At 36.4% G+C, this 10,361-nt stretch overlaps 1 non-coding gene across 1 annotated transcript; it reads right to left on the bottom strand.

The window, feature by feature from the left end:
* Window positions 1-9,685: 9,685 nt before the first annotated feature.
* Window positions 9,686-9,793, bottom strand: LOC112781391 (small nucleolar RNA R71). The gene has a single exon (XR_003192169.1). It is a non-coding gene; the product is annotated as a small nucleolar RNA R71 (small nucleolar RNA).
* Between the last annotated feature and the right edge of the window lie 568 nt (window positions 9,794-10,361).

Raw genomic sequence — 10,361 nt, 5'->3', positions numbered from 1 at the left:
CATACCACCACACTACCCACCCTTCCAACCCCCAACACCCCACAACCAACCAATCTCACAAGACTCTCAGAGGATCACCAATCTGGAGATCTTAGTAGAAAGAATGATGAAACATCAAGAGATGATAAGTAAACACCAGGAGGCCTCACTCGGGAGAATTGAGGGGCAAATGGAACAATTAGCTAAGAACCTCACAGAAATGATTGAGAAGAGGGCTAAAAGAAAAGAATCACTCATCCAGGATGAGCATCACAAAGCAAAGCCTCACTTAGGAGGACAATGGGACAAGGAGAAGGAAGCTCAGAATCTGAGCTGAGCAAGCATGGAGGATGTCAAGCTAGTGACAATAAAAGAGCGCTTGTTGGGAGGCAACCCAACCGGAGGTAACCATCTTTTCATATCTATTTCAATAAAAAGGTTAATTAGTTTTATCTATATTGCAAGAAGCTAAGTTTGGTGTTGCACACCAAAACAATCTAAGGGAGAATGAAGGATTCTAAGTTTGGTGTTCCACCAAAATCTCATCATAAAACACATTCTCACTTTCTGCATAATGCTAGCTTCAAGCATTTAGATAAACTAGTTAACTATTTTGCTGTTTCCTAGTTTTCAGTTTTACTACTTTTAGCAAAGAAAAAGAGTTTCACATCTGGTTAGTTTGATGAACAAGAATCATTGGCAAGGTACTAAGTTTGGTGTTCCCACACCAAAGTAAGTACAAAGGCCCACAAATAAATCATGCATGCTAACCATTTCTCAAGTGCTTGGGGAACAAGCAACTTTCAATATCATTGCAGAGCATCATACAAGCTTTTGGAAGGATTAAGCATCATCAACCAAAGAAATGAAAGAGGAATGTGTGGATCAGTGATGATGATATGAGGAGTAAAGCAAGCGAACTCCAAAAGGTTGTATTGTTAAGTGATTATTTTACATCAAACACTGCTATGATTGAGAGTGGTTTTGTTTCCCTGATTATCTGTCTGTTTAGCATGGTTTCTTTTCTGAAATTCAATAAGCAAGATGCTTGATCATTTACAACATCATACTCTCCAAAACTTGTTTGCACTCAATTTTTCAAAAAAATGCATCACATGAAAGTTCTTTGAAAAGAAGGATTGAGGAATTAAACAATTTTGAGGCAAGCAAAAGATTAGGAGAAGTGGTGGTTCTAGTTGTATGATTATGTATTGAGGTTGCATGCTTGTGAAAACTTGCATGGGAGCTCATAGGCAGGACATGAAGTTCAAAGAAGTATTGTGGAGATTCTCAAAAATCTATTGATCCAAGAAGCAGCAAACAAAACAAAAGAAAATAAAGAAAATACAAAAGGAAAAAGAACATGGCCCAAGGCTCTGAGCATCAATTACTAGGCAGAAAAAGAAAGAAGAAACAAAACTCAAAGAGTTGTTAGCCTAGGAAATGCTTGTGGTTGAGTTGTGTCAAAGAAAGAGGCTTGAGCAAGTAAATCCTTAGGGGTGCTTTAACACCTAATACCTTAAAACCAACTGGTTTAGGAGTATTGATTGAAAGCTTATCTAAAGAGCTGCTTTGAGACATGACACTTAGAGTCGAGGCCAAAGCACAGAAACTATAAGCTGCTTCAAGGTGACTACATATAAAGAGATCTCCATGATACCATTTGGATGAAAATCCTAAGACCTAAGACTCCCAATATGTGAGGACTAGTGAGCACTGAAGCCCTTGTATGAGCATATAATTTAGAGTTCACCCCACTGTTACTTGATCACTTCACCCAAAGGACCTGACAAGTTGTTCTTCAATCCGTCTTAATTGAAAGAACCTCTAAGCATAATTAGTTTCCTTGCTTGGGGACAAGCAAGCTTTAAGTTTGGTATTGTGATGACAAGTCATCTTAGCCTAGTTTCACTAGCCTTTTTCTTTTGTTTTCAATTGATTTATGCACTTTCTTGAGCCATAAGCAAGCCAATTGGGTAGATTTTCATGCTTCCTTTGATTTAATCAACCATAGATGAATTAATGCAATTTCATGAGGTTTTATGCTATAATTGTCACATATTATGAAAGAATGAATATCTCATGATTTTGAGCATAGCTTTGATGTGTTTGGTTGATTAATGATAGGTGAAGAAAGCTTGGAGAAAGGTTGAAGCAAGAAGGAATGGCTAGGAGGAAGAGAGGACAAAAAGTTTGAGCAAAAGTTTGCCTCAAACTTTAGCTCAAACTTTTGGAATAAGTGAAAATGAACCAGGGAGCAAAAACCTGGACCAAAAGTTTGCCTCAAACTTTTGTGCAAACTTTTGGGCAAAAAGCTGGACCAAAAGTTTGCCTCAAACTTTCTGGCAAACTTTTGGCATCACAAATCAACACCCTGGAGAGCAAAAGTTTGCGCCAACGGTTGCCTCAAACTTTTTGGCAAAGTTGGCGCCATGAGTATGCAAGGGGAGGCCAACGTTTGAGCAAAAGTTTGACCCCAAACTTTTGCCCAAACGTTGGTATCAGCAAAATGGGGTGGCTGATGTGAAAAGTTTGAGTAAAAGTTTGCCTCAAACTTTTACTCAAACTTTTACTCAAGCTTTCATGATTCCAAACCCGGTTCACTTCGGTTCTTCTCCAAACTCCAAGAGCAATCAACCAAGGCCTCTATCAACCCAATTCCATCAAGAGCAAAGGCCCAATTGAAGGCTTGAAGACTATTTGAAGAAAGTGTATAAATAGCATAGGATTTAAGTTTTTCGGAGAGCTTTCTTTTCGGTTTTGATTAGTATACTTAGTAGAGAGCTCACTTTACATTTCTTGGCATTGTTGTTTTAATTCAAGAGAATTTGGGAGGAGAATTGATCTCTCTTCTTCCTTGTTCTTGCCCAGCACTCTTTACTTTTCTTGTCTTGGATCTTGGGTTGGAGAATTGAAGGAAATCTGTTTCAATCTCATCCTGAGATTTCTCTGTTTCATTTTACTGCATAATTGAATTTCCATTTGGTTAATTGCTTCTGTCTTCTACTTTCTCTGCAATTTACAATTCTTCGTTTCCCTTGCAATTGTTCTTGTTGGATCTAGGAAGGCATTGAGATCTAGACTTGGTTTTCTAGTCTCTTGGGTCTTGAGATCCGGATTTCCCATTTCCCATTCTCTGTTTACTACTTCTCAAGCTTATTTACATTTCTGTTTTAAGATCCGGTTCAATTCAAGTCATCCTTTACTTCTCTGTTTGTTGCAATTTTACTTTTCCTTGTTTAATTTCTGCAAGTCCAATTCCCAATTCCCTTTACAATTCAAGCCATTTACATTTCTTGCACTTTAAGATTCCGCAATCTACATTTCTTGCGTTCTAAGTTTCTGCCATTTAATTTCTTGTTCTTTAAGATTCAGCACTTTAAATTTCAGTTATCTTTACTTTCATGCAATTTACCCATTCCCTTTACTTTCCATGCAATCTAAATTCTGCAAATCACAAATCACTCAACCAAATCTTGATTCGGTTGACTAAATCAACCACTAAACTAAAATTGCTCAATCCTTCAATCCCTGTGGGATCGACCTCACTCCCATGAGTTATTATTACTTGATGCGACCCGGTGCACTTGCCGGTTAGATTTGTGTGTTTGGAATTCGTTTTCCAAAAATACACATCAAAATGCATTGCAAGTATAGCCCTTAACCAGCTAAAGTCTGCCTCACCAATTTAAAAAGGGTTGTCACAAATTTTAGAATTAAAAATACTGGGAGTATGAGTCTCAGGTCGTCTCCCAACAAGTTGCAGGAAAGAGTGCTATTTTATTAACTAGAAGTTTTCCAGAAAAGTTGAATTTTGATAATGAGTAAAAATAATTTTAAATTAAAGCAATAAAAATAAACTAAGAACAATTATTGATATTCTAAATAAAAAGCCTTGACTGGGGGAATGATTAATTGGAAGTTCTATCCTTATTGGAATCTTCTCAAGTGTAGTGTAAAGAGGTTATTTTTTTCACTTAGTTAACCCTTACTAAATAAAGGAAAGTCAAGTGATTGAGCTAACTCTTACCCGCAAATCCTAGTCCTCTCCCTTGGGAAGGTCTAGCGTTAGTAGGTACAGGATTAGCCAACAACGTCCAATTTAACTAAGCACTTGAGTATTCCAACTCAAGTGTCTCCTCTTAATCAACCCCATGTCAAGTAGAAAATCTACTCCATTGACATGGATATTATACTCATAAAAATATAAGAAGACATAATAAATTAAATAAAATAAAATAGAGAATTTATAATTAATTAAAAGTAAAAGTAACTCTATATATTAATAAATCCAAAATGCAACATACTTATTTGAATAGGGTCAATGATCAACATGAAAAGAGTAAAGGAATAAGGAAACAAACTAAAGTAGTGTCTTCAACGGAGGTAATAACTCTTCAGCATCCAAAATCCAAAGCGAAAGCATAAACTATCAATGTAAAGTTAATCTAGATTTAGATCTAAAACTAAAAGTAATCCTAATACTGAATGTGTGTGGATGCGTGTTGAGTCTCTGCATGTTCCCTAGCTTTAGTCTGTGTTTCTGGGCCAAAAACTGGGTTAAAATGAGGCCCGAAATCGCCCCCACCATATTCTATTATTTCTGCAGATCGCGCAGGTCGCGCATACGCGTCGTCCATGCGTTTGCGTCATTCATCAATTTTCCTTATCACGCGTTCGCGTCGTTCACGCGTTCGCGTCATTCGTGCAGACTCCACTCCATAATTCATGCCTAGCTACCCATAATTTCCCACTTTTACATTACATACTCATGTATTAACTTTTTCTTTTAATTTTCTTATCACATATGCATTGGAGCTTTACTTAACTTAGAATTGGGGTAATTTTGTCCCCTTATTTATTTAAATATTTATTGAATATTTTTAGATTTTTTTTATATTTTATTAACTAGGAAAATAAACATAGCTTATCAATGCATATGGATTTTTAATTTTTCTGTTTTACATGAGTAGGTACCCAAATTTCCATTATTTTATTAAGGTAAGAACATAACATATTCCTTTATTAACCCATGTTCCCACAATTTTCCCATGCTTAATTAACACACAATCTCTATCTTAAGCTAACCAAAGATTCAACTTGGGGTGTTTAATTGTTTTTCTGCTTAAGGCTAGTAATGTGGTAAAATATAGAACAAATGGGATTTAAAAGGCTCAAAGTGGCTAACAAAGGTAATTTAAAGGGTAGGCTTATTTGGGATAAGTGAGCTAAACAAGTAATGGCCTCAATCATATGCATGCATATAAATACATTAAGCATTGGACATATAGGATGGAACAAAATAAAGATTACAATCATAGAGAAGTGAACACACAAGAATAAAATATTTATAGTTAAATAATGTAACCATGTAATTAGGCTCAAAATCTCACGGGTTGTGTGTTCTTAGCTTTTTAAACTATGTCCCAATTACAACATCAAACAAATTTAACACAAAAGTTTTGATTTAAATTAGTGAAATTTTTCAAAATTAGGGTCTTAAGAGAAACTTATTATTTTTCAACTAAATAGAACATGCATGCAACTAATTATTACTATGCAATCTATCCTAAAGAAAAACTAACTAAGTATCCTATTTTATTGGTGTTTAGGAAAGAGAAGTTACCTCCGGAAGTCAGGTACTGACCGACCTCCCCACACTTAAAGTTTTGCACCGTCCTCGGTGCCATCTGTCAGGAACAAAGGGGGGCTGGTAGCATGATGAGCAGATAATTTATATGCTTTTTGGCATTGTTTTTAGGTAGTTTTTAATATGTTTTAGTTAGTTTTTATTATATTTTTATAAGTTTTTATTCAAAAATCACATTTCTGGACTTTACTATGAGTTTGTGTGTTTTTCTATGATTTCAGGTATTTTCTGGCTGAAATTGAGGGCCCTGAGCAAAAATCCGATTCAGAGGCTGAAAAAGGACTACAGATGCTGTTGGATTCTGACCTCCCTGCACTCGAAGTGAATTTTCTAGAGCTACAGAAGCCCAATTGGCGCGCTCTCAATTGCGTTGGAAAGTAGACATCCTGGGCTTTCCAGCAATATATAATAATTTATACTTTGCTCGAGATTTAATGGCCCAAATCGGCATTTTAAATTAGCATAAAAAATTTGGCGTCAAAACGCCAGAACTGGCACAAAAGCTGGAGTTAAACGCCAAAACTGGCACCAAAGCTGGCGTTTAACTCAAAAGCTTCAATGCTCAGCCCAAGCACACACCAAGTGGGCCCGGAAGTGGATATCTGCATCATTTACTCATTTCTGTAAACCCTAGGCTACTAGTTCTCTATAAATAGGACCTTTTGCTATTGTATTTTCATCTGATCTTATCATGGATCAATCTTGGTTATTCTGGTTCCCTCTCTGGGGCCGAAGCCAATGAACATTATTTTCACTTATGTATTTTCAACGGTGGAGTTTCTACACACCATAGATTAAGGTGTGGAGCTCTGCTGTTCCTCATGAATTAATGCAAAGTACTATTGTTTTTCTATTCAATTCAAGCTTATTCTTATTCCAAGATATTCACTCGCACTTCAACCTGATGAATGTGATAATCCATGACACTCATCATCATTCTCACTTATGAACGCGTGCCTGACAACCACTTCCATTCTATCTGCAATAGCTTGGGTGTGTATCTTTTAGCCTCCATTCCAAAAGATCGGAGTCTTCGTGGTATAAGTTAGAATTATTGGCGGCCAATCTTGAGATCCGGAAAGTCTAAACCTTGTCTGTGGTATTCCGAGTAGGATCTGGGATGGGATGACTGTGACGAGCTTCAAACTCGCGAGTGTTGGGCGTAGTGACAGACGCAAAAGGATCAATGGATCCTATTCCAACATGATCGAGAACCAACAGCTGATTAGCAGTGCGGTGACAGCGCATTTGGACCATTTTCACTGAGAGGACGGGAGGTAGCCGTTGACAACGGTGAAACCCAACATACAGCTTGCCATGGAAAGGAGTATGAATGATTGGGTGAAGACAATAGGAAAGCAGAAGTTCAGGAGGAACAAAGCATCTTCATACGCTTATCTGAAATTCTCACCAATGAATTACATAAGTATTTCTATCTTATTTTATATTTTATTCATCTTTTAATTATCAATTCTCCATAACCATTTGAATCTGCCTGACTGCGATTTACAAGATGACCATAGCTTGCTTCAAGCCGACAATCTCCGTGGGAACGACCCTTACTCACGTAAGGTTTATTACTTGGACGACCCAGTGCACTTGCTGGTTAGTTGTGCGGAGTTGTGACAAAGAGTTGAGATCACAATCCTCGTGCACCAAGTTTTTGGCGCCGTTGCTGGGAAACAAACAATCCCCGCGCACCAAGTTTTTGGCATCGTTGCCGGGGATTGTTCGAGTTTGGACAACTGACGGTTCATCTTGTTGCTCAGATTAGGTAATTTTATTTTATGTTTAAGCTTTTCACTTTTTATTTTCGAAATTTTTTTTTTTCTATTCTGTTCTTCAGAATTTTTAAGAATGAATTCTAGAGTTTCATAATGATTTGTTGAAGTCTGGCTGGTTGTGAAACCATGTCTAAACTTTTGGACCGAGGTTTCAACTTATCATCACAAGAGCTTGTTGATTTCTATCAATCTTGCTGTTGAATGTAATGATCTGCTAAAGTTTGGCTGGCCATTGGCCATGTCTAGTGTTTTGGACCGGAGTTTTCACTGAAAGCTTGGCTGGCTAGTAAGCCATGTCTAATTCCTGGACCGGAGTTTTAGACTAACATTGCATGATTCCTGGAATTCTTGTTAAAAATTTTGAAATCCTTATTTTTATTTTTCCAAATTAATTTTCGAAAAATTGCAAAAAAAAAAATTAATAAAATCATAAAACCAAAAATAAATTGTGTTTCTTGTTTAAGTCTGGTGTCAATTTTTAAGTTTGGTGTCCTGCATGCATTGTTTAATTCCCTGCATTTTTCGAATGTATGAATTATGTTCTTCATAAATCTTCAAGTTGTTCTTGATGATTCCCTTGCTCTGATCTTTAAATTCTCTTGTTTTGTGTGTTTTGTTGTTTCTCATATGCATTCTCAATTTGTTAGTATTTCTAATATGAAAATTTCTAAGTTTGGTGTCCTGCATGCATTTTTATTTGATCTTAGTTTTACATGATTAGTTTCATTTTGTTGTTTTTCATCATAAAAAAAATTTTAAATTTTTTTTTCAAAGTTTTGCCTTTTCAAGTTAATAATACAAAGAATTGAAGATTCAGAACATGCAGTAGAGGAATTACAAAGAAAAAGCTGAGCGTTCAAAACGCCCAGTGAGGAAGGAAAATTGGCATTTAAACGCCAGCCAGGGTACCTGGCTGGGCGTTAAACGCCCAAAAAGGTAGTATTTTGGGCGTTAAACGCTAGAATGGATACCATTCTGGGCGTTTAACACCAGGAGGGCACAAGAGGGAAGATTTTGTTTTTAATTCAAATCTTTTTCAAATTTTCATAATTTTTCAAAATCAAATCTTTTTCAAATCATATCTTTTCAATCATATCTTTTCAAAATCAAATCCTTTTCATTTTTTTACTATTTTCGAAAATCCTTGCTAACAATTAGTGATTTGATTCAAAAATTTCTTCCTTGTTAAGAAAGGTTCAATAATTGAATTTTAGAATCATATCTTTTAAATTTCTTGTTAGCCAAGACATTAATTTTAAAAATCAAATCTTTTAATTGTTTGTCAATCATATCTTTTTAAAACCATATTTTCTCAATCATATCTTCTCAACCACATCTTTTTCAAAAATGATTTTCACTCATATCTTTTTTTTATTTCTAATTTCAGAATCTTTTTCAAAATCACTTGATTACTTTCTCAATTTTAATTTTCGAAAATCATCAACCAAATTTTCAAAATTTCTTTTAATTATTTCAAATTCTTTTTAATTTAAAATTTTTAGTTTTATTTAAAAAATTTGTTTTCGAAAATGCTTCCCCCCTTCTCACATTCTTCTATTTAAGGGACTAACACTCCCCCTCAAATGTGCAATTCGGACTCCCTCTCTCTATAAGTTTGAATTCTCTCCTCTCTACCTCATCCTTCCATCCTTCTTTTCCTCTGACACATCAAGGAATCTCTATACTGTGACATAGAGGATTCCATACTTTCTTCTTCTCCTCTCTTTCATATGAGCAGGAGCAAAGACAAAGGCATTCTTGTTGAAGCTGATCCTGAACCTGAAAGGACCTTGAAGAGAAAGCTAAGAGAAGCTAAAGCACAACTCTCTGTAGAAGACCTAACAGAAATCTTTAAACAAGAAGAAGCCATGGCAGCCGAAAACAATAATAATGGCAACAATGCAAGGAAGGTGCTTGGTGACTTTACTGCACCTACTCCCGACTTCTATGGGAGAAGCATCTCAATTCCTGCCATTGGAGCAAACAACTTTGAGCTTAAGCCTCAATTAGTTTCTCTAATGCAACAGAATTGCAAGTTTTATGGACTTCCATTGGAGATCCTCATCAGTTCTTAGCTGAATTCTTGCAAATCTATGACACTGTCAAGACCAATGGAGTTGATCCCGAAGTATACAAGCTTATGCTTTTTCCCTTTGCTATAAGAGATAGAGCTAGAGTATGGTTGGATTCACAACCTAAGGAAAGCCTGAACTCTTGGGAAAAGCTGATCAGTGCTTTTCTGGCCAAATTCTTTCCACCTCAAAAATTGAGTAAGCTTAGAGTGGAAGTCCAGACCTTCAGACAGAAGGAAGGTGAATCCCTCTATGAAGCTTGGGAAAGATACAAGCAATTGATCAGAAGGTGTCCTTCTGACATGCTTTCAGAATGGAGCATCATAGGTATGATGGTCTGTCTGAATTGTCCAAGATGTCTTTGGACAACTCTGCAGGTGGATCTCTTCATCTGAATAAGATGCCTGAAGAAGCTCAAAAACTCATTGAAATGGTTGCAAATAACCAATTCATGTATACTTCTGAAAGAAATCCTGTGAATAATGGGACAACTTAAAAGAAAGGAGTTCTTGAGATAGATACTCTGAATGCCATATTTGCTCAGAACAAAATATTGACTCAGCAAGTTAATATGATTTCTCAGAGTCTGTCTGAAATGCAAGCTGCATCAGGCAGTACTAAGGAGGCTTCCTCTGAAGAAGAAGCCTATGACCCTGAGAACCATGCAATGGCAGAGGTGAATTACATGGGAGAACACTATGGAAACACCTATAATCCTTCATGGAGAAATCATCCAAATCTCTCATGGAAGGACCAACAGAGGCCTCAACAAGGCTTCAACAATAGTAATGATGGATGAAATAGGTTTAGCAATAGCAAGCCTTTTCCATCATCTTCTCAGCAACAGACAGAGAATTCTAAGCAGAGCCACTCAGA

The sequence above is a fragment of the Arachis hypogaea genome, chromosome 19 (assembly GCF_003086295.3).
Source record: "Arachis hypogaea cultivar Tifrunner chromosome 19, arahy.Tifrunner.gnm2.J5K5, whole genome shotgun sequence".
In the NCBI taxonomy this organism is placed as follows: Eukaryota; Viridiplantae; Streptophyta; class Magnoliopsida; order Fabales; family Fabaceae; genus Arachis; species Arachis hypogaea.
Note: the sequence above shows the minus strand (reverse complement) of the source record. Positions and strands in the feature narration are given on the sequence as shown.